General features: G+C 37.4%; 1 protein-coding gene across 1 annotated transcript in view; it reads right to left on the bottom strand.

Moving 5' to 3' along the window:
* Positions 1–26,208, bottom strand: part of LOC121389502 (TOX high mobility group box family member 4-B-like) — a 116,676-nt gene that overhangs the window by 72,540 nt on the left and 17,928 nt on the right. Inside the window, exon 2 of the mRNA XM_041521156.1 lies at positions 12,834–12,924. The gene's annotated coding sequence lies outside the window, so the exon portion shown is untranslated. The remainder of the gene's footprint in view (positions 1–12,833; positions 12,925–26,208) is intronic.

Raw genomic sequence — 26,208 nt, 5'->3', positions numbered from 1 at the left:
TGTCATCTTTCAGCATATTATTACTGTAGTGGATCATAGATGAATAATTTTAACAGCATTAATCTTTTCTTTAAAATCGCTACTGTAGTGCAGTTGCAGTTAAATGCCGTAGCAAACTTGTCCAAATTTCAAGGGCTGCTGTTGTTTCATTCAATTCATAGCGACATACCCAAAAGTTTCTTTCTGGCAAAAACACTGATATGTTGTTTTCATTTATTTATTACCGTATGCAAGAATATATACTATTAGATAGATGTAACATAGTACAATAAACTTGTAGAATACACAAGAAGTGAAAGAAAGAAAGAAAGAAAGAAAGAAAGAAAGAAAGAAAGAAAGAAAAAAGAAAGAAAAGAAAAAAGAAAGAAAAAAAGAAAGAAAAGAAAGAAAGAAAGAAAAAAGATAATTTGTATTTACCGATGTACTCAACACATTTTAATTACTGTTATATATGGCATCGGAAACAACAAGGAAGAAAACAACATGGAAGTGATTTCAACAAAAATGGAATAAATTACAAAATCTATAAAAGGATTAAATAGTTCTGTAATAAATTGAGCTGTAACATATACCACACATGTAACAATGATATATGTATGCACAGTATGGATGTAATATAACACCTTAATTGAATGTCTTTTTTGAAAGTTGATGAAATGAAACTCATCGTATCTAAGTATCACACCTGTCTATTTGCCCAAATAGTTTTACTTATTAATGTTTTTATCAGATGCATTTCCATCACTGAAACACAAAAACGCTGGAGCGATGACTGACTGCCCAAATAATTAAAAGGCAAGACAAAATAAAAGTAGGTATAAAAAAAACAGAGATAATGCAATTGGTAATAAACAAATAACCATGTGTTGTTGGTTTTATACTGCTTGCTTAGTCAGTCTTCCATGTAATGTAATTTTGTATTTTTTTTAAAATATGTACTTTCCAAAACAGGACAGCACATACCACACAGCCTTTGATCTACCAGTCATGTATAACTGGTTAGGACAGCAGATCAATTATTAGCTATAAGTACTACTAATGCTACTTTAGACAGATTAAATTCTTGAAATTATGTTTATTTCTCTGGTTATGAAAGTTTATTTTGTTTAATAACACTGCTAGAGCACATTGATTACTTACATGTAATCATCGGCTATTGGATATCAAACACATGGTAATTATGACAAGTAGTCATCAGAGGAAACCCGCTACATTTTCCCTAATGCAGCGAGGATAGCACATACCACAGCCTTTGATATACCTGTCGTGGCTTACTGACTGGAATGAAAAATAGCCTATTGTAAACTGATGGCGAGTGTGTTATATATTGTGATTGGTTAATTACATTCTTTTTCCGGGATCAAATGAAAATAACACCTGGAAAGCTAATGACGTCATTAGCAATTGGAACAGGCCAAGTTGGCGGTTCAAGGGTCTACAGTTAAGATTGTAGCCAGGTATTTTTTTCAAGAAATACCAAATATACAGTTAGTTCTGTAGAAAAACGATTCAGTTTACAATGGACATAACCATATGATTTTTTAGATTTGCTGGTGTTATAGTCTATTTGATGCCTGCAAATGTTTTATTTTTAACCTCAGGCTAATGCCTTCAGTCAAAAATTATATTTGCGGGATCAAATAGACAATAACATCCACATATCTAAAAACTCCAAATTGTTATCTCCTAAATGGGCCCACTGACGGGGATCGATCTTAAACTGACCGCACATTAAGCATCTCTGATTATGAATGCCCGCTGGGGTGATAAATAGTACTCAGTAATATATACTCTGATGTTAAAATCAGAATACGGTATGATACAAAATATAATTGAAAATCTGTGTAAACAATGTGCTTTGTTAGGACCAATGTTTAAATCAAATTTAATGTAAAGTGTCTAGGAGGGCTGAAACATCAATTACGTCAGTTGAATTAGACACGGTTAAAACATTATCACCAATGGGAAATACTTTCGTGAATGGCAACCTTTAACAGACAGTTTATTTTTTTATTTTTTTTGTTAAATTAATTCAGTCTACAGACTGTGGTAGTGTTAAGAAAATTATGCTCTTAAGCCTCTTTTTGTTGTCTGCACATGCCTGACATCAGGCACACGCCAACCTATTGTTGATGCACCTCAATGGTTTCTCACTCTGCAGATTGTGTTTCCACCTCAAGTCTGTAAGCACCTGCTGTAAACCAGTGGTTTAACAATTAAGAGTTCTTTTAAGCTACCTCCCCACACATGCTGGTGACTTTTGATAAATTATTGACACAGTGGGATTTTCTTTCACCTGTTGATGCTAGGACGGCAGCCCCTTTGTGTTTTACACATATCTGATTAAATATGCATCGCTCACCGCAAACACTGCAGTGTTTACAATTCTTAACAAAAATTTGGTAAACGTTTAAAGGGAACTTGTTAAACGCATGAATTTAAAACTGTGTGTAAAATGTTCTGGTAGTTAGCCTAGAATGTGAAATATTATGTTTTGAATGTTAACAGTTTGTTATTTTAATGTACATGTTTATTGTGTATATATATTTGTGTGTGTGTGTGTGTGTGTGTGTGTGTGTGTTTTTGTCTGTATGTATACATGTTAAATACATACATGTAGTTATATAGGAGTATCGGTAGGTAATGGCACCTATGAAACACCATAAAAAAAAACCCATTTTATTCTTACTAAATATCACTAAGGTGGTAGTGGGGTTTGGCTTGAAAATCATTAAGCAATTTTTGATTGACCCTTACCCTGACAATACAAAATAAAACACATACTAGTATACCTGGTCATAAAATTCAGGTATCCTCATACAACAATCAGAAACCTACACCCACACCATAATCACTTCTGCAATTGCCCTTATCATTTCTCTAAGATGTGCAGGTGTGATACACGTAATGACAAGATTAATTGTAAAATACCAGGTATAACTAAAATTACATTCCGTCAAACTTAATTTTTTAATAACCCCATCTTTTCAGCAGTACAAAAACACAACCGTAAACATTTCTATCCAATCAAAGTAACCCATTTGACAAATTGACCATAGAAGGTTGGATAAATTAGCACCAATCAATAGCTATTTTCTTTTTAACAAAGTGCATTGAAAAAAGCCCACAACATCTGGATTATGAAAATGGGTGTTGAGAAAAACAAATCTTTGAATACACCATTAGTGCTGTTGTTTGGAGAAACCAAATTACATTACGCAAAAAAAGAAAAAAAAAAAAGAAAGGGAAAAAAAAGAAGGTTGTTTTAACAAGAATGTTGGAAGCATGCTTTAATGGCAAAGGATGCTTTTATGTTCGGTGACACCAGCAACATCCTCCGACATCGTTCTTTATTTTTTTTCTATCACATAATGTCATCTTTGAGTAAATGACTAATGGAAAGTGGAATCAATAAATGTCAAAACAAGCTAAAGGGCCATCACTCATCATGTCCCGAGCACTGACGCATACACGTAATAACACACGTCCTCTTTTTCTCAAACTAACCTCTTCATTATAAATCACACAACGTTATTCATATTTATTGCTGCCATATCTTTTTTGGTGGAGTTTAGGTTTTTTAAAAAATATTTTATAAAAAAATCGGTCCTGGATTTTGATACCAATATTTATTGCTATTACATCTTATCTTCTTCTTTAAAGAAGAAGAAGAAAAAAAAAAAAAAAATCTATTTGAGATTGTAAAGGAAATGTCTCATGAATATGTTCATGAGCTCTGCTAAACATCTGCCAATAAGTTAATTAAACCTGTTCTCTTTTGTGTAGGTTAAGACATAAATCTATTATTTGCTTTTATTATACCTTTATATCCTAGGATCATTAAAAACCATACCATTAACAGGCAAATGATATTGTACATGCTTATTGCAACCATTCGCTGCATGTAATGACACTACTGTTGTATCCACTGACAACATAAAAGGTATTTTCTTATGTTTATTGTTTATGAATGTAAAAATAAGAAAAACTGACAAATATGCTTAATGGCATGAAAACAACAGCATGTCTTAATTAAGTCTTCGATATCAAAGATGAGTAAGCACTTGTGTTCCCCTCTACACACACATGGATGGAAAGGGTTAGGAGTGCAGCAAACTGACCATCTTGCACCCCCCCCCCCCACTCCCCAAACTTTTTTTTTTTTAATTTGAAACTTTAATATAGGTAAAATTAAAACAATTTTATTTCTGATATTTTTAATGTTATAATAGATATCTTATGAACATATTTAGACCAATATGCTTCTGCATTTGGGGCGTAGCTCAGTGGTAGAGCGTTCGATTGGTGCATGGTCGGTTTGGTATCGATCCCCATTGATGGGCACATTGGACTATTTCTCGTTCCAGCCAGTGCATCACAACTGGTATGTGAAAGGCCGTGGTATGTGCTATCCTGTCTGTGGGATGGTGCATAAAAAGGATCCATTGCTACTAATAGCAAAATGTAGCAGGTTTTCTATCTAAGACTATGTCAGAATTACCAAATGTAATTAATAAATCAATGTGCTCTAGTGGTGTCATTAAACAAAACAATGAAGACAAGCTCTAGTATACTGTAGGTAATGCAATAATGCCATTGGGAGATTGCAAGCAGGGGCTACTCAACAAGCTGTGGCAAGGCACTGTAGTGTCTCCAGACAGACCATCTCTGCTTTATGGGCATGGTACAACACTACTCAAAATGTTAACGACAGGCCAAGGTCAGGTCGTCCCAGAGTAACCACCGCCGCTCAAGATCGATACATCATGGGTGTGTCATCTTCGAAATCAAACCACCACAGCAACACAAATCCCTGGACTACGCAGAATTTCTGACCAGACAGTTCGTAATCGGCTGAGAGATGCAGGAATTTTCCCTAGAAGACCAGTGTGACGTAACATTTTGACCCTACATCACTTAGCGGAGCGTCTGCAGTGGTGCCAGCAGAGGGTGGGATGGACACGTTCCAGGTGGAGGACTGTTTTGTTCTCAGATGAGTCTCGTTTTTTCCTGTCTTGTGCTGATGGACGCACACATATCTACAGACGTCGAGGGGAATGTTATGTTCCAAACTGCGTGCAACAAGTCAACCGTTTTGGTGGTGGCAGTGTCATGGTGTGGGCAGGAATACATCATGGTGGAAGGACGGCTCTTCTGCATGTGGCAGGTGCACCGATGGGCATCAGATATCGAGACGAGATCCTGCAGCATCACGTTATTCCACACATGAATATCAACAGTGGAATGTTTCAGCATGACAATGCCAGACCACATGTTGCACGTGTTAGTCAGGAGTTTCTTCAGCGCCACAATGTCCAGACATTATCTTGCCCGTTCACCGGATTCAAACCCAACAGAACATCTAAGGAATACACTGGATCAGCGTGTGCGCCGGAGGAATCCACCACCCCTGACACTTCCACAACTTCTTACAGCACTGCAGCGTAAGTGGCAGAACATTCCATAACGTGTTATGCAATGTTTGATTGCTTCCATGCATCACCATTGTCAAGCTGTTATCAGGGCTCCTGTGGTCATAACCGATACAGACATGTTGCCCACCCTTATGTCACACATATGCCTGTGTACATGTTTCCCAGAGATACTGTTTTGGACATGTACAGAGTAATCCCCTTCCCCATGGCGTCTTGATCTTTGGTTGCTTGTATCATGTCTACCATGTATCATGTGGGGTTTTTATTACTAAACTTTGAAAATCAATGTCCAGTTTCTTTTTTTGATGAGTATATAACAGACTGTAATTTTCCCACAGACATGGGAAAACCCTCAAAATCGGACCCTTAATAAACGACAATTCCCTCAAAAACAGACATTTTTCATGGTTGCTTTTTAAATATCAGTACAGAACAGAACCTCTCTAAACCGTATACTCCTAAAAACTGGACTCTTTACTTGGTCATGTGGGTGTCCAGTTAAAAGGGATTTCATTGTACATTAAATATGAAATGGGGACAGCACACTGGGTTTGGTATATTTATCAATCATTTACATGTACGGACCTGTCAACTCTGATGTAATACTGCACGAGACACAAGACACGAGCGATCATGACACTGATCTCACATTCACAACACCAGCTTAAATAACATGCCTTTCATTTTTTATTTTTTATTTAGACAAAATTAAATATTTAATTTAGTTTTTCAAAGATCATTCGACCGGACTGAGTTCTGACAATGCAATGAGTGCAACATGTGGCGTGGATAAAGTAGCAGTCTAAACTAGATACACCTGCAACAGAACACATGATTTGTTTTAACCAATGAAATCATCGATCGTGCATGTGCACAACAACCTGCCCACCTGATCACCCGCCGGGCTTTGCTGTTCCGCGCTTATAGCCAATTAAGGTTCAAGCACGCTGTCCTTGGGCACACACCTCAGCTATATGGGCTATCTGTCCATGACAGTGGGCAAGTTGTTACTTGGTTAGTGGTTAATGAGAGAAGAGAGTGTGGTGGTCTTACACCTACTCAATGAGTTGTTAAAACTCGCTCTGGGTGGGAGCCAGTACCGGGCTGCGAACCCTTTACCTACCAGCCTGCAGTCTGATGGCTTAACCACGACACCACCAAGGCCGGTGACTATTACAGACTGACAGTTCTGTTTATACACATTCAATTTCCTTCATTCAGTTTAAAAAACCCGAAAGAAATGTTTTATTTAACGACGCACTCAACACATTTTATTTAAGGTTATATGGCGTCAGACATATGGTTAAGGACCACACAGATTTTGAGAGGAAATGGGCTACTCTTCCGATTAGCAGCAAGGGATCTTTTATTTGTGCTTCCCACAGCAGGATAGCATAAACCATGGCCTTTGTTGAACCAGTTATGGATCACTGGTCGGTGCAAGTGGTTTACACCTACCCATTGAGCCTTGCGGAGCACTCACTCAGGGTTTGGAGTCAGTATCTGGATTAAAAATCCCATGCCTCGACTGGGATCCGAACTCAGTACCTACCAGCCTGTAGACCGATGGCCTGCCACGATGCCACCGAGGCCGGTTCATTCAGTTTAAAGGTGCTATCTAGAGTTTGTTTTGTGTTTATATTTAAATTTTAATTTTTTTCACATCACAACCATATATTATTTTTTTAAAAACCATACATACTACAGGGAACATTTTGTTCGATATTGCATCGCAATTTTCTATGCAAGTTTCGGAGATCCCTATACAATTTTAAAACATTAAACAGTAGTTGCTAATGAAAATTTGTAAAACAAAATTTTCTTAACCCTAACCCTAAACATAACCCATTTTCTTTCTGGGGAAGGCCCCCCATATCCCCTGTTGACTGTTGTTGCATTCAATTTCATAGCGTCATATCAAAAAAAATCTTTCTGACAAAAACACTGCAAATGTTTCACCTCCACTCATCTATACATGTTTCTAATTAAAATTTGACAAGACACAAATGCTGTGGAAATATCAAGAGTTATTGTCTTGTAATATAAAATTGTAGTGTCCGTAACCTTAAGGTGAAAAAGAAAGAAGCTACTGCCATAAGCATAAACTTAGAATTAAAATGCCCACTGATACATTTTTAGAGATCACTACACAATTTTAAAACACTAAACAGTAGTTGCTAATCAATTTTCAATGTACTAGAAATATTGTTAATCAAGATATTAAAAACAAAATGTTCCCTGAAATAGGCATACTTTCATTGAAATAAAATCTAGTTAGATCTTCCTAGAACTGTCAATACCAGTAGAAATGAAGTGTAAAACATTTTTTGGATATGGCATAACAAAATAATAAATTTGTGGCCAAGATCAAATATTTACTTTTTACAACAATTATTACACTATTAATTTGTCGGAATACATTAAAAGAAGCAGATAAACAATTATTTACTTTGTGTTTTTGTTGTGTTTTTGTTTTACATAATATTATAACTTATAACACCCGTGTAGTGTCCGTAACCACTCTTTGTTGGCAGATGAAAAACAGTAATAACTTACAATCTCTAAACATTCTACATCAGAAAACTTTATTTTTGGACCTATATGCCGTGATATGGAAGTGAATGGTGCCCATTATTGTAAAAAAAAAAAAAAAAAGAGCCAAGTACTGAATGTACTTTTTAACTACAAACATGCTCCTTCATACCATATAAGCATACTCACAATGTATTTAATCAATAATTCCATACGTGTATATAATTATCTATGACAGAAGGTCTATTATCTAGAACAGTGACCTAGTAATAGTACATGACACACTGCCATCTCAATTTGTAACTGCAAGCAAGCAAGGTCATGGTGACCACTGACCTAGTTATGGTATGTGACACACCGCCATCCCAAGCTGTAGTTACATGCAAGGTTTGATGATCCTATATGGATTGATAAGGAAGATATGACTCAGACAAGGATTTTCTTCCATAAGTAATAATTGTTGAAAAGACATACATACATACATGCATACATACATACATGCATACATGCATACATGCATGCATGCATGCATGCATGCATACATACATACATACATACATACATACATACATAGATGCATGTGGTTGAGTTCAACAGCATCCTTTTTATGGATGTCTGGATAGCTCTAAACACATCATGGTTAGTCTACAAATTTGCAGGCAATTTGGTGCATTAATATCTATATATGTAACAGTCAACCTCGACATACATACAATATATAGATATTCATACATCAATATATGGACAGACAGACAGACAGATGGACTTATAAAAACTTGTGATGTCTAGAAAATCAATATTATAAAGGTCATGTATGTGAAGGTCACAATGACAAGAAAATAAAAAATCTATAATTATTGTTGGTGAATCACGCTTATTTAATAAATATTCCATGACTGCATTACTACAGAGTGGTAAACTTTAAAATTCAATTATCTCAAAATGTGACATGTATCACAGCTTTTACCTGTGGACCCTTTAACTGAATCTTTGTCGTACTCAGAGTATTAGATTAGGTAATTTTATACCGCACAACGCGTTGCATTAATACAGCATATAAAACAGGTGAACTGCAATGACAATTAATTAATTTGGTTTACGATCATGATATGTATTCCAATACTTCACACCATGGAACTAATTCTCGTAAAACTTTACATTCATCTGAAACTGCAGCACGTATGATGACATCCAGCGTATTTCAAAGTGAACGGTGCAGCGACATTAATAGTCGAGAATCCGTGTTTCTACTTTTGAGTCTAGACTGCAATATTTTATAAGCTTGAGCCCACGCTTATAAAACTTTAGTAAAGCATGAATTGCCACATGAAATTTGTACGACTGCCACGATATTAATGTTTCAAATGTTACCAAAGCCTGCAGTCTAGACATTAAAGGTTTATAAGCATGGGGCCAAGTTCCGTATCGTAATACAAACTTATCTGAATCATCATGATCGTAAGGCTTGCTTAATTTCATTATGGGATGTATTTAATATTACTGTAATACAGTTTGCCAGTAATTTAATACAAAATCTTAATACCACAATTTATCACATTCACCAAATACCGTAAATCTTTCAATAGATGCCTGCCTTGAATAGAGGCTGGGTCTCAGAGCATTGCAATTTTTTTTAAAGCCTGCCTTGAATAGATGTTTGCCTTACATAAAGGCCTGTTTATGTTACTGTAGCTTTGTGGTGTTAATAAACATGTTATATCTTATCAAGTCTTGTTGCATGATGAAAAAACAATAGGAAACGAAAATGATTTTTCATTTCAGTGAAGAGGTTCCACATGTACAAAACAGTTTGGAGGCCTAAATTAGAAGATGACCTTACAGCAAGGCTATGTTAGAATTTTTTTTACTGAAAACAATAGAAACCTGCCTTGAATAGAGGTCTGTGTTGAATAGAGGCCTACCTCGACTAGTGGCCAGATAATAGAGCATCACCAAAAAAGTATTTTCTCAGAAAGTCAATAAAAAGAACATCAACTTGATGTTCCGTATGCAGATTACAGACTTCATCAAGAGTGTGAAGAAAACAGTAAAATAACAGGTAAGAAAACCTGTGTATTTTTCTCATATTTACATAGAGAATAATACATGAGTAGCCATTAGACACCATTTATCTCACAACGAGTTGTTTTAAAATGTATGTAACGAGTGAAAGCGAGTCTGATATGTTTTTAAACAACAAGTTGTAAGATAATTGATATCTAATGGACATGAATGTATTATTCTATTTCTTACATATCCTCAAAAAACAGGTTTTAAGCAAATTTTAACATCTTTTTGTACTAAAAGTTATTTACAGCCATTGTACTTGTAGCTGACTTAAGCATTACAGACACAAGATTCTCAGGTTAACTATACATCACAGTGTAATCAATTTCCATCGCATTGTTTTTTTTGTTGGACGTATAGCATTGGTGACCTGGTCATCACCTAGGAGCAGCCAGTCGTATGTCTTGAAATTGTTAATTGTTAACCTTCTGACTACTGCAGGTGAGATATATCTTGCCCGAACTTTACGTCAGTCAACATACTGTATAGTGCATACATTGCATTCCCTAATTCATATTTGCCCCCGTTTTGCACAAGGCACTCACCAGAAATGGAAATATAATAAAAGAAAAAAGATTTCTTTTCAAAATGGTGGCTTTTATTTTAGATTTTTTTTCCAATTGAAAATAACTTGAATTTTTCAGTTCAAAAAGTGGTTTTCGGCAAGTATTTTCGCTTGACAACAATGGCGGGACGTCATGATAATTTTCAGAGATTGCTAGCTGATTGTGACAGCTAATTTAATAATAAATTTGATCGTTTTACCAACAACAAAAATCTGAATATGAATCGTAGTTAGGTTTTTTAAAATATTCTGGTGAGAAAACCACTGTTATCGGGAATAATGGACATAAATACTGGACAGCTGGCTACAAATGCCTGTAAGTAAATGCGACTTTTTCGATTTTTTGCCTCATTTTAATCACCATTAATTGATCTAAAAATCCAAAAAATTACAAAAACCTACAAAAATAATACTTACCGATTGATATATGAACTTTATTTCATTTATTTATAAAATATTTAAATGAATACTAGTATATGTCAATAAAAATTATAAACTTGTACCCACTCAACATGGTTTTTGTTAAAAAAATAATCCAGTAGTCTAAAGGTTAATTGAACATGTGTAAACAACCATGTGTTACCAAAAATAACACATGATGTTCTCACCAACGGGTGTGTAAGAAATAAAGAATATTAATACATGAGATACCATTTATCTCACAACAAGTTGTTTTAAAATGTATCTTAACAAGTGAAAGCGAGTTTGATATGTTTTTAAACATTGAGTTGTGAGATAAATGGTATCTAACGGACAAGAATGTATTATTCTATTTCTTACATATTCTAAAAAAACAAACTTGTAGCAAACTTATGCATCACAGACACAGGTTAACTATATGTCACAGTGTAATCTATTTCCACCATGTTGGTTTTCATTGGCTGCATGGCACTGGTGACCTGGTCATCACCTAGGAGCAGCCAGTCGTATGTCTTGAACTTGTTAGCACACATATGTGTGTTAACAACCCATGTGTTATTAAAAATAATGCATGGTGTTCTTACCAACGGGTGTGTGAGAAAGATGTTTTTCGTCATCCTTTCTATTCATAGATTTATGGTAGTCTTTTTTCAGGAAGTAAACAAAACTAAAAAAGACACCAATTTGATGTTCTGTATATATATACCGTATTGTTCCTATTTGTAGCGCCCCCTCTAATATAAGCGCCCCCTATGATCACGAGAAGTGTATCATGAAACGGTACCCGTAAAATAGTAAAACTGCCGACTTGCAATGACAATAATCGGTAAACAAATAAAATCCAAACAGGTGAAGCACTACGACACTAGTATGGGCGAACAGTATGTCACACATGTCGTTTATCAAATGTATGTCGCTGTTATCTCCACGCAGAATGAACGCACGACACTCCGTTAACGCTGTTCAAAACCGGAAGTACAAACATACCGGTAGGTATTTATACCGACACCGTAACACCGTTTAAAATATATTCAGACTGGGTGACAAAATGAAGTGGGAGAGTATGAGGGGTCTCAATCACACACCCCTCCCCCACCCCACTTTCAAATACACTCCGCAGGCCCTATATGCCTACGTGCACAGTACCATGTATTTCGATAAATCAGCTGATGATGTACGGTATGCTACGTCATTTCAACAAGAAAACGTCACTGGTGGAGTGACTCGGCCGCAAAGCTTTTGATGTCTAAGCGAGCCAGACGCATTGACAGTTTGATACGAGGATTTTTCAGATGTATTACGAAACGTGTTCTAGTATTCTAATTAGCACGCCCCCTTTGTGTTTTGCATCGCGCCCGGGCGCTACAAATAGGAACAATACAGTATGCATATTACAGACTTCGTAAAATGTGAAGAAAGCAGTAAAATAACAGATAAGAAAACTGTGTATTTTTTTACAGTTGTTTTCCGTCATCCTTTCTGTTGAAAGATTTACGGTAGCCTTTTTTCAGAAAGTAAACAAAATTTAAAAAGAACATCATCTTGATGTTCCATATATGCATATTACAGATTTCTTCAAGAGTATGACGAAAGCAGTAAAATAACAGGTAAAACAATTGTGTATTTTTCTCATACTTAGTTGTTTTTTGTCATCCTTTCTATTGAAAGATTTATGATGGCCTTTTTTCAGCAAGTAAACAAAATTAAAAAAGAACATCAACTTGATATGCATATGCATATTACAGGCTTATTTAAGAGTGTAAGGAAAGCAGTAAATAATAGGTAAGAAAACTGTGTATTTTTCTCATACTTACAGTTGTTTTCCGTCATCCTGGCTTCACTCAAATTCTGTTTTTCAAATCCTTGTCAGTTCATTGATGGACTGCCCTTTGTCAGAAAACAGATCTGCAATTTACAAAAGGAAGACATCAAACTAAATATTGGACGAGAAACACCAATGTTTGCCGTACATGGAAATCTGGAAGAACGTGCCCTTAGACGTAAACTTTAAACAAGTTGAACTGTATTTTCAGCTCAAAGTTATACAAATAATTGATTCCAAACCACCAGAAATGACAAACACTTTGTGTCAACAGTTTTACCTTGATCCAAAGATAGCCTGGGGTTTGGAGTATATTTATATTTAATAGCCAATATTTAAGTATGTGCAGTCAAAACTGAATACCACTTTTCTAGAAACATTCCCTTTTCATTTATTATTGTGTTTATATAATCACTTAACGTTCAAGCACCTTTTCCCAGGTAACCACCTCAATTATCTGTGCTACAAGTACTTGTCCAGGATGTGGGTTAATTGTTTGCTGCCCCTGCGCGTGCTGTAACCTCACCGTGGTGCAGGGGTGTAACATTTTCTTTGAGAATGGCCAATACAGCACAAATTGAAGTTTAGAGTAAAATTCGGTGTCCGTAAAATTCTGTGATATTTGTATTTGTATTTTTGCACAGTTCTTTACACTGTTTTTGTTTAAACCTTGAATTTTTATATTGATGTTGATCATCACTTTATTTATTTGCATTACCATAGTTTGACACCCAATAGCCGATGTATTTTTCATGCTGGGGTGTCGTTAAACATTCATTCATTCATTCATTCATTCATTCAATTGTTTGCTGTTAATACCAAGTGAGATAGAAGTAGATGTTTGTGCATCCCATCCTCAAGTAATTTTTAAGACCCCTAGTTTAGCAAATGACAATGCACTTTTTATTACTATATTTTTCCATTAGTAGCAAGGTATCTTTTATATACACCATCCCACAGATAGGATAACACATACTAATGGCGTTTGATATATACCAGTCGTGGTGCACTGGCTGAAATGAAAGAAATGGGTATTAATAAATAGAAATATTATATTAACTGAAGAAAAATTAACTTCAGTTATTTTTCTTGAGCTAGTTGGGTTATGGTATAACAAAAAAAAGAAAAAAAAGAGAAAAAGTATTAGATATGGTTTGTGATCAAGTTCACCTTTGAATCCTTACATATTATGCAACAAGACCATCTAAAATAGCCTTTTCACATACACACACTAATAGTTAAAGAATTTTATTTTTTAAATATGCATTAAAGAGAGATACATGATATGTTTTGTAATGATAAACATATTCGAGTCCTTCCAGTTCATTTATTATCAAACAAGATCGCTCCCTCTTGTTCCAAACAATATAGACATCCTACACACATATACGGTTAGTAGTTACGTAAAATATAATTTATTATCTGACAATAACAAGAGATAAGGCGGGAGGGCGTCTGTTGAATCCCGGCTTCTCTTTTTTTCAAATATCTCTTTCATTATCCAACAAATGGCACCCACCCACCACTGATGTAAGTGTTATTTTTTCAGTAGGTGGTATATTATCAGATTTATGTCACACGCAATGCATATGATGGAAATCCGTCAGCAGCCTACCCGGCTGTGGGCTGTCAGTTGAGATGTTAGTCAGGTGTGAAAGTTGTCACCTGTGATTAAGACTGAAGGAATGCTCCCTGACAACAGACAGGTGATCTCTGTATGAGGTGGGTAACCCCAAGGACATCCACTTCACCAGCGATATGTCACAATGCATTAATTTAACTTCATTTTCCCACATTGCTACATAATGTGCACATAACGTTTTCGTTACTGTTGCTGGGGTGTTTTTTTAAAGATTTTTTTTTTTTTTCCAAGTGTACATATTTTTTTTTTTTTTATAGTTCACATTTCCTATTGAGCAGAATTCACACCAGTGTGTCGGGAACATAAAAACTGACTATGGATTCATGTACCTGTACATTTATATACATGTACTTTTGGGCCAAGGCACTTTCATTATTTATACTTGGGTTGTTGTTGTTGGTGGGTTTTTGGGGGAGGGTTTGTGGGTTTTTTTGGGGGGGAGGTTCAAAATAATTTTATTCTTATAGGAAAAATCAAACACAAGGATTTGAACACACACACACACACACACAAAACATACACATATGCGCGCATGCGCACACACAGACACCCACGCATACACACCGACACAGAGGAGAAATCATAATATTCAGATGATTACGATATACATGAAAAGTTAAAACTGTTACAACCTGAAAGGAAAGGAATTATAAAAAACTTGAGATGTGCAGTATTTCTGGTATATACATTATGAATGTTTAATGATACCTCAGCACAAAAACACACATTAGACTATCGAGTTTCAAACAAAGGTAAGTCTACGAATATGATCAATATATTATGATTCAAAGGGTAAATAGGAAGGAAGGAACTGTTTTATTTAACGACATACTCAACACATTTAACGACATACTCAACACATTTAACGACATACTCAACACATTTAACGACATACTCAACACATTAACGACGCAACACATTTAACGACGCACTCAACACATTTAACGACGCACTCAACACATTTACGGTTATATGGAGTCAGACATATTGTTAAGGACCACACAGATATTGAGAGGAAACCCGCACTCGCCACTTCATGGGCTACTCTTTTCGATTAGCAGCAAAGGATCTTTTATATGCACCATCCCAGACAGGATAGCACATACCACGGCCTCTGGTATACCAGTCATGGTGCACTGGCTGGAACGAGTAATAGCCAAATGGGCCCACAGACAGGGATCAATCCCAAACTGACCGCACATCAAGCAAACGCTTTACCACTGGGCCAAAGGATAAATAATACACACATGTATGTATTTGGGATAGATATGACCAAGTAAAGAACAGTTGACAGATGGTTGTAGGATAAACCAGCATCAGAAAAGCTCTGCTGATCAATACGTCAGGGTAGAGCTATAGAGGTTGGTGAAGGGGGGCAACAGGAAGGCGACAGAACACGATTACAGACCAGAGCCCCGTTCCACAAAGCTATCTTTGCTTCATGGAATGGAACCCTGGACCCAAATTTTGAAAGCTATCTCAGTGCTACAATACAGTAAAACCGTCTTAGGCTATGACGTCACTATGGCATGTGTCATGGTGACGTCATAACTTATGGCAGTTTTATGATATCATAACACTAAGATTGCTTTGAAACCCTCTAGCCAAGGCCCCATTCAATGAAGTGATCTTAGCGCCAAGATCACCATAGATGCATAAGGTAGTTATGCACTTAAGGTGATCTTAATACTAACATCACTTCGTGGAATGGGACCCTGTAAACCAAGGGTTGTTGATCTACTACACTGAGGCCTGTGATCACCAAACTAAATGACAGAATAGAAATGGCATTGCTGAAGGGAATAGGCTTGGGGTAGGGTGTATGTATGTTCCTGGAAAATTAAATATGTAAATGTATGGTGCCAATCCCAGACAAAATACTGGGAAATATATAGAGGATGATAAACGAGTTAGCAGTTATTATCAAATTTATGTCCCGAGCTTTTGCGAGTGACAAATGAAAATTATTTCACGTGGGACATAAATTTGATAATAACTAGTACCAAGTGTGTTATTCTATTTTTTCCTCTCTAAATGCCATTGTGTTTGACACACATGTACGTACATGTATACCAATGCAGAATATTTCTCACTGAGAAAATATCAAAAATATTTTCCCTGTTGTGAGTGATCACTGGGGTAATATATACATATATGGATGCTCCACTTCGCTTCACATTACAAAATCCTGACTATGCTAATACACGGCATCATTCCGTATTTCTATACTGTATGCTATACAGAATGGTACCTTAGCTTGCAAAGATGAGGTACAGTATAAACTGAGTTATAATTATCTACAGTAATGTCTGGTATCCAGTGCTAGAGATCATTCAGTCTATACAAACTCGTCCTTAGGTGACCCATGGGATGGTCATAACCTAGGATTTATGAGTAAATATGCTAAATGAACTGCTTAAATACAAGCATTGATACCACTATCTCATACAGTTATGTATTTCCAATTATGAAGGACTCTTTAGGTCAAAAATAATATATAGTCCGTTTCTGGGACCGTGCTTATAAAACTTGATAATAATGCTATTTGAATGGCGTTGCCATGACGTTAAAGTCTGGACTTTATTAAAGTCTAGACTTTAAGGTTTATAAGCACAGGGCCTGGTCTGACTAAAGTTCCAGAATTGATGTGGCAATGCTTTTTTTTGTTTGTTGGAAAAGCATGGTTTGCACAGAAAAGGTAAGTATATACTTCTCTTTTTTGGTCCTTTTCATCTGCCTTGGTCCCTCCACTTTGGTCATGGTGCCCTCTCATTTGCCTTGGTATCTTAAGGGGGCATACTTTTAGTACGTACGCATTTTGGGGAGGGTGAACATTTAAGAGCCATTTTGCGTACGCTTGCGTACGGAGGGGGGGGGGGAGGGGGGTGTTATTAGGGTAAAATTAAAAAATATATATATAGTTAATTTGATTATTTACTGACGTTGAATTTTTTTGTAATTAAAACAGAGCAGACGTTCCGGTTTATAATACATTTAGAAACATTTTATTCGCCGTCAAGCATTGTTTAATACATTTGTACAATGAGCAGTATTCATTAATTATAGTATACCATGATGACATCGACGGTGGCATTGTCTACATTTACTGGTACTGACTGACGATCTTTTGCCTATGTACGCAAGGGGGGGGGGGTATGGGTACTGGCGTACGCATGTGTACGGGGGGGGGGAGGGGGTGCAAAAAATCGGAAAATGTGCGTACGTACTAAATGGATGACCCCTAAATGCTTTCCTTCATTTTCCATATGGCCAAAATAACTGTTATTACTTTGACTCAAACCTCCACCCCCCCCCCCCAATGACCTCAAGTGAATCCAAAATGTTATGGTTCATTACATTATTTCTGGTACAGATGGCACCATTATAGCTACCATGGGAAATTTAAAGAAAATAAAAATGTTGACATGTGATGTAGAAATAAATGCATGCCCTGACCAAAGACCAGCAATATATATATTTTTATTTTTTTTTTTGCTTTAACTGTTTTAAACACAATAATAATACAAAAAAGGGGCAGGACATAGCCCAGTGGTAAAACGTTCGCTTGATGCGCGGTTGGTCTGGGATTGATCCCCGTCGGTGGGCCAATTGGGCTATTTCTCGCTCCAGCCAGTGCACCAAGACTAGTATATCAAAGGCCGTGGTATGTGTTATCCTGTCTGTGAGATGGTGCATATACAAGATCCCTTGCTGCTAATCAAAAAGAGCAGCCCATAAAGTGCCGACAGCAGGTTTCCTCTCTCAATATATGTGTGGTCCTTAACCATCTGTCTGACGCCATATAACCATAAATAAAATGTGTTGAATGGGTCGTTAAATGAAACATTTCCTTCGTTCTACTCTGCATAGTATACTAGAAAGAAATAAGGGAATACATAGATAGTAACAGCAAATTGTAAGTCACCAAAAGCCTCATCCACTCAACATGTTAACCATGTTACTGTCATTCAATCACACATGACTGACATTCAGTGGCACATTACATGCTTGTATTTTATAAATACATTTACCACAATAGTAGTGAATTAAATTTTGTCTACAATGCTGCGTGTGCTCTTTTTTTTTTCCCATCAGTATATGAAAGTGGAAGTTGTGGAAGAGATATACAACATGTGCGGCATATCTTTTCTCATGGCTAGCTCTGGGAGAGCAAAACAATTTGCCAAATTGTCTATTAAACTTCAAAAATTGTCAGTTATTTTCAAAAAAGTGTTAATTATTACATGAAATTATTTCGCCAAACTAAAATAAAATTTACCAACTGCTTTCAAAATTCACAATTGGTGAATTTAGTGAGTGTCAGATCTAGCCGTGTTTCTGGTGTTTAAACTGGTAATGCTAGGCTGAGACTACCAACTCGCCGATCTCTCGACTTCTACGACTGTCCAGTTGCTAGTCGGAGCACTCTTACAATTCGATTCTCGTCGTATACAACTCTTACGACCGATTAGTTGTTAATCTGAGCTCACCCGTTGTGGGTTGGGATTAGGGGAAATTATAAAGGAACTATCGAGTTGGCCAACTCCATTGTAACATTTGATAGTCTGAATCTAGCATTACACTACATGACCTTTATAGCAACTATATGGCCAAGACTTTATAAAGGGATTTCTTGTTCCAGCCAGTGCTCCACAACTGGTGTAATAAAGGCTGTGGTATGTACTATCATGTCTGTGGGATGGTGCATATAAAAGATCCCTTGCTGCCAATCGAAGAGAGTAGTCCATGAAGTGGTGACAGCGGGTTTCCTCACTCTCAATATCTGTGTGGTTCTTAACCATATGTCCGACGCCATATAACCGTAAAATAAAATGTGTTGAGTGCGTCGATAAATAAAACATTTCCTTCCTTTATAGCAACTATATGGCCAAGACTTTATAAAGGGAGAATGTATTCATTTTTGTCCCTGTATCTGGCCTATAATAACTGGGATGGGGGGGGGTCTGTTAAAAAAAGAATCAGGGCATAAACAGAAGCATGCACACACATGTGCATGCACAGACATGTGTGCATGCACACACACATGCAAATACACACAAAACCAACCCAGATTATATTCAAAACCTAGTCTGTGTATTTCAGGTACATTACAGTGCACATATACAACACTTAATATTATACAATCAACAATGAAAAAACACCCACATTATCAATTGAAGAACAAGTTGCAGTAATTTAGTTTTTGTACATATTGTCTGTAAAATGTAAAGCTGTAATCACAAAAAAGCAATAGTGATCAATCAGGTACGTCACTGGAGTGTACTGTAAGCTTTATCAAACAAGTGACACAAAATCAATGAGGAAACTTTTCACATTAAATAAAGTAAAGTAGAATATTTATAGCTATCTAGAAAATAGACCTGATTTGTTCCTTACACGTTGCCTTACAATTACGTCAAATCAATTCCCATGGGTAATCATTTTGACATTTTCTAATACAGCCGATATAGGCTTTATATAAGCCCTGTACGAACACATCTGGGTAGTGTACATACTGGTACATATAAAGAAGGTAGGACCTAACAAATAGTAACAAGTCTATATTATACATATCAGGGGTATATGGGGATTTATTTCCAAAAAAAGAGAGAACTTTTTAGTTTAAAATAACACTTTTTTTTTCTTTTTTTTTAACAATTTTATGATTACTTTTACTGAATAACCCACATCAAAGTTAGCATCAATATTATATATACTCTCCAAAAAAAGAAACGCAAAAGGGTACAAATGGGTTATAACTCCGATTTTATGTTTCCTACCGGTTCATGCTTTGTGAATATAAGGTCATTGCATGTCCCAAACACATTCCCACGGTTACATTCGATAAAACGCAGCTACTGTACAATAAAGTTCCAAAATGTGAATATTCGCAAAAACGCAGCCACGTGCAAACCATGTCACCACTGCACGTGCGTTGTCTGCACGTGCAACATGAACACCGACAGTATAAAAGTGCAGGGTGTTCGCTTGCATGGCTTCTGTATCTGGCCGACAGTTGACAATCCAGGACATGCCACGTCTCAGTGAACCGCAGAGAAACAATGCCATCGGCCGACTAGACGCAGGAGAATCCAGAACGGCCGTTGCCAGGGCATTCCATGTGTCCCCAAGCACCATCTCCAGACTGTGGGACCGTTACCAGCAACATGGATCAACACGTGACCTCCCTAGATCCGGTCGACCACGGGTCACTACCCCGGGCAGGACCGCTACATCCGGGTACACCACCTTCGGGAACGATTGACTACTGCCACCTCCACAGCCGCAGCAATACCAGGTTTGCGCAGGATATCCGACCAGACCGTACGGAACCGCCTACGTGAGGTAGGAATTCGTGCCAGACGTCCAGTTCGAGGTGTCATCTTAACACCACAACACCGTCGACTCCGACTGCAGTGGTGCCCAGATTCATCGACAATGGCCTCAACTGCGATGGAGACAGGTGTGGTTCAGTGACGAGTCCCGATTTCTGCTCCGACGTCATGATGGAAGATGTCGCTGTGTATAGGCGTCGTGGTGAACGTTATGCGGCAAACTGCGTGCAGGAAGTGGACAGATTCGGCGGGGGTAGTGTCATGGTGTGGGCAGCCATCTCACACACTGGCAGAACTGACCTGGTCCACGTGCAGGGCAACCTGAATGCACAGGGCTACATTTACCAGATCCTCCGGCCACACATCGTTCCAGTTATGGCCAACGCCAACGCAGTGTTCCAACATGACAACGCCAGGCCTCACACAGCACGTCTCACAACGGCTTTCCTACAGAACAACAACATTAATGTCCTTCCTTGGCCATCGATATCACCGGATTTGAACCCAATTGAGCATCTATGGGACGAGTTGGACCGACGCCTCCGACAGCGACAACCACAGCCCCAGACCCTGCCCGAGCTGGCAGCAGCCTTGCAGGCCGAGTGGGCCACCATCCCCCGGGACGTCATCCGTACTCTGGTTGCTTCAATGGGCAGGCGGTGCCAGGCAGTTGTCAACACACGCGGAGGCCACACCCGGTATTGACTCCAGATGACCTTGACCTTGGTGGTGTGTCCTATCACTTACTCACAATGGACTAGAGTGAATTGTGAACAATCCTGCAACATTTGGTAATTATCGGACTCACCATTCAATAATTAAATCAATTCTCCAAATGTTACGACAATGTGGTTTTGCGTTTCTTCTTTTGAAGAGTATATATATATTTTTTTTTTTTTTTTTTTTTTTTTTGCCCCAAAATACATTGTTTTAGTATAAAAACACACATTCATGTACAATTATGTCATTAGATATTTGTATATTGGGAGCAAGTAATACAGTAGGATTTATAATATACCTTTGGAATTCCAGTAAAAAAAAAAAAAACAATAACAAAAAGAAGAGGAGGAAAAAAGACAAAAAATATTTTAAACAGAATAAATAAATAAATAAAATATAGATAGAATAAAATAAATAGTATATACATATATACTTGCATAAGAATTAGACAAAAGGGAGAGAGAGAGAGAGAGAGAGAGAGAGAGAGAGAGAGAGAGAGAGAGAGAGAGAGAGAGAGAGAGAGAGAGAGAGAGAGAGAGAGAGAGAGAGAGAGTGTGTGTGTTAAAATAACACTCTTTGTCTAGCCACAAAAACCCTATAATGTCCTAATTCTTTTTTTAATTGTCCTCTTCTTGAGAGATGATGGGTTACATTGTTGTGGTTTTTGGAGGGTTTTTAAACAAAAAAAATTAAGTGTTGCATTGTTACTAGTCCCATGCAACGGAAACTAATGAGGTCTTGGGTCTGATAGAACAAGACTTTTTTTTTTTAAATGTCCAATTTTTTATCAGCCTTTAATTTCGCAATGAGTTTTATTTTCACAAATGTTATTCAAACAAGAAAATAAAGTCCATGCGAAAATAAAGTATTTAAAAGTATATTGAAGGCCATGGTATGTGCTATCCTGTCTGGAATGGTGCATAAAAAATATCCCTTGCTACTAATGGAAAAATGGAACAGGTTTCTTCTCCAAGACCACGTCAGAATTACCAAATGCCTGACATCCAATAACCGATGATTAATAAATCAATGTGCTTGTTAAATTAGGCTTGGTATGTACTGACCTGCCTTGCCATCTCAACTACATTGCTATTAATAGAGGTGGGATCTAGCTCAGTAGAGCACTTGTGTGAGGTGCTTGGGTCAAAATATGAAACCCCCTTCTCTAATGCAGATTCCCCCTTCCAACCAGTATCCCATAACTATGGTATATGTTATCTTGTCTTTAGAAAAGTGCATATAAAATATAAAAGTGTAGCAAATTTTTTTCTACGGGTGTTGGTGGACACATATCTCTGTGATTCTGTTGTATGATAAATGTTGGGCGTCGTGAACACATATCTCTGTGAATTTGTTGTATGATAAATGTTGATGGAATTGGTGTCAAAGGAAAATCTCACATGTCACACTTTTTCTCTGACAGCTCCCACCTGTTGCACAATGAAATCAGCATCATGGAGGTATAATATTACGTACAGCATTTATCAGGCCAATTTTGCAAACCTACGATTTTAATCCACAAAATTAATTTTAAAAAACCTAATACTGTAATGAGAATACCAAAAAAATAGCCGTCTGTTAAAAAAAAAAGAGGAAAAAAAAAGGTTATATGAGCACTCTTGATTGAAAATGAGGATGCGATATGTGTCCACCAACACCCGACATTTATCATACAACAAATCACAGAGATATGTGTTCACGACACCCAACATTTATCATACAACAGAATCACAGAGATATGTGTTAATCAACACCCAACATTTATCATACAACAAATCACAGAGATATGTGTTCACAACACCCAACATTTATCATACAACAGAATCACAGAGATATGTGTCCACCAACACCCGACATTTATCATACAAGAAATCACAGAGATATGTGTTAATCAACACCCGACATTTATCATGTAACAAATCACAGAGATATGTGTCCACCAACACCCAACATTTATCATACAACAAATCACAGAGATATGTGTCACATGACACTCAACATTTATCATACAACAGAATCACAGAGATATGTGTCCACCAACACCCGACATTTATCATACAACAAATCAGAGATATGTGTCCACCAACACCCGACATTTATCATACAACAATTCAGAGATATGTGTCTACCAACACCCGACATTTATCATACAACAGATCACAGAGATATGTGTCCACCAACACCCGACATTTATCATACAATAGAATCACAGAGATATGCGTCCACCAGCACCCGACCGACATTTATCATACAACAGAATCACAGAGATATGTGTCCACCAACACCCGACATTTATCATACAAGAAATCACAGAGATATGTGTTAATCAACACCCGACATTTATCATGTAACAAATCACAGAGATATGTGTCCACCAACACCCAACATTTATCATACAAGAAATCACAGAGATATGTGTTAATCAACACCCGACATTTATCATGTAACAAATCACAGAGATATGTGTCCACCAAAACCCGACATTTATCATACAATAGAATCACAGAGATATGCGTCCACCAGCACCCGACCGACATTTATCATACAACAGAATCACAGAGATATGTGTCCACCAACACCTGACATTTATCATACAACAGAATCACAGAGATATGTGTCCACCAACACCCGACATTTATCATACAACAGAATCACAGAGATATGTGTCCACCAACACCCAACATTTATCATACAAGAAATCACAGAGATATGTGTTAATCAACACCCGACATTAATCATGTAACAAATCACAGAGATATGTGTCCACCAACACCCGACATTTATCATACAATAGAATCACAGAGATATGCGTCCACCAGCACCCGACCGACATTTATCATACAACAGAATCACAGAGATATGTGTCCACCAACACCCGACATTTATCATACAACAGAATCACAGAGATATGTCCACCAACACCCGACATTTATCATACAACAGAATCACAGAGATATGTGTCCACCAACACCCGACATTTATCATACAACAGAATCACAGAGATATAATACAACAGAATCACAGAGATACGTATCCAACTTTAAACTATGTGTCAGAATTATCAGGTGTTTGACACACAAAAGCAAATTATTAATAAATCAATGTACTCTAGTGGTGTTGTTATACAAAACAAAGTTTACTAATTGACATTTACTCAAATACATTAGTGGTTAGTTGTTAGTGGTTACTAAGAAAGCTGGTCTAGGATCGATCCCTGTTGGTGGGCCCATTGGGCTATTTCTAGTTCCAGCCAGTGCACCACGATTGGTATAACAAAGGCTGTGGTATGTGTTATCCTGTCTGTGGGATGGTGAATATAAAAGATCCTTTGCTGCTAATCGAAAAGAGTAGCCCATGAAGTGGCAACAGTGGGTTTCCTCTCTTAATATCTGTGTGGTCCTTAAGCATATGTCCGATGCCATATAACCATAAATGAAATGTGTTGAGTACATTGTTAAATAAAACATTTCCTTTTATATGCACTATCCCACAGACAGGATAACACATATCACGGCCTTTGATATAACAGTCATGGTGCACTGGCTGGAACGTGAAATAGTTAAAACTAGGCAGGATGATGCACGGTCAGTTTAGAAAGAAAGAAGTGTTTTATTTAACGACGCACTCAACACATTTTATTTACGGTTATATGGCGTCAGACATATGGTTCAGGACCACACAGATTTTGAGAGGAAACCCGCTGTCGCCACTTCTACTCTTCCGATTGGCAGCAAGGGATCTTTTATTTGTGCTTCCCACAGGCAGGATAGCACAAACCATGGCCTTTGTTGAACCAGTTATGGATCACTGGTCAGTGCAAGTGGTTTACACCTACCCACTGAGTCTTGCGGAGCACTCACTCAGGGTTTGGAGTCGGTATCTGGATTAAAAATCCCATGCCTTGACTGGGATCCGAACCCAGTACCTACCAGCCTGTAGACCGATGGCCTGCCACGCCGCCACCGAGGCCGGTACGGTCAGTTTAGGATCTATCCCTGTTGGTGGGCTCATTGAGCTATTTCTCATTCTGGCCAGTGCACCAAAACAGGTATATCAAAGGCCATGGTATGTGCTATCCTGTCTGTGGGATGGTGCATATAAAACATCCCTTGCTACCAATAGAAAAATAATGTAGTGGGTTTCCTCTCTAACACTATTATGTCAGAATTACCAAAGGTCTGACATCCAGTAGCCGATGAATAATAAACAAAACAATAACTAAACTAATACTGGGATTTAAACTCTGCACCTACCGATCTTAATCTTAACGCTGATGGCTGAACCAGTAGTCATGCCAGAAGCTGGTGATTTGCTTTCATTCATTTATAGTTATTTCCATTTTTATATCAAATTAAGGTTCAAGCACGCTGTCCTGGGCACACACCTCAGCTATCTGGACTGTCTGTCCAGGACAGAGGGTCTGTGGTTAGTTGTTAGTGAGAGAGAAGTCAGTGTAGAGGGTTTACACCTACCCATTTAGTCATTAAAACTCGCCCTGGGTGGGAGCTGGTATTGGTAGGTGAACACAGTATCTACCAGCCTTATGTATGACGGCTTAACCACGACACCTTTGAGGCCGGTAGATTTGCTTTTATAGCCACCAGCTTTTATTAAACAAGACTAGCAGATCAGCCGGCTGCCCCTTTAATGATCTGCCAGCAGCTCCTGAC

This window comes from Gigantopelta aegis, chromosome 14, assembly GCF_016097555.1.
Source record: "Gigantopelta aegis isolate Gae_Host chromosome 14, Gae_host_genome, whole genome shotgun sequence".
NCBI classification, from domain to species: Eukaryota; Metazoa; Mollusca; class Gastropoda; order Neomphalida; family Peltospiridae; genus Gigantopelta; species Gigantopelta aegis.
This window is presented reverse-complemented; position numbering and strand designations above follow the sequence as displayed.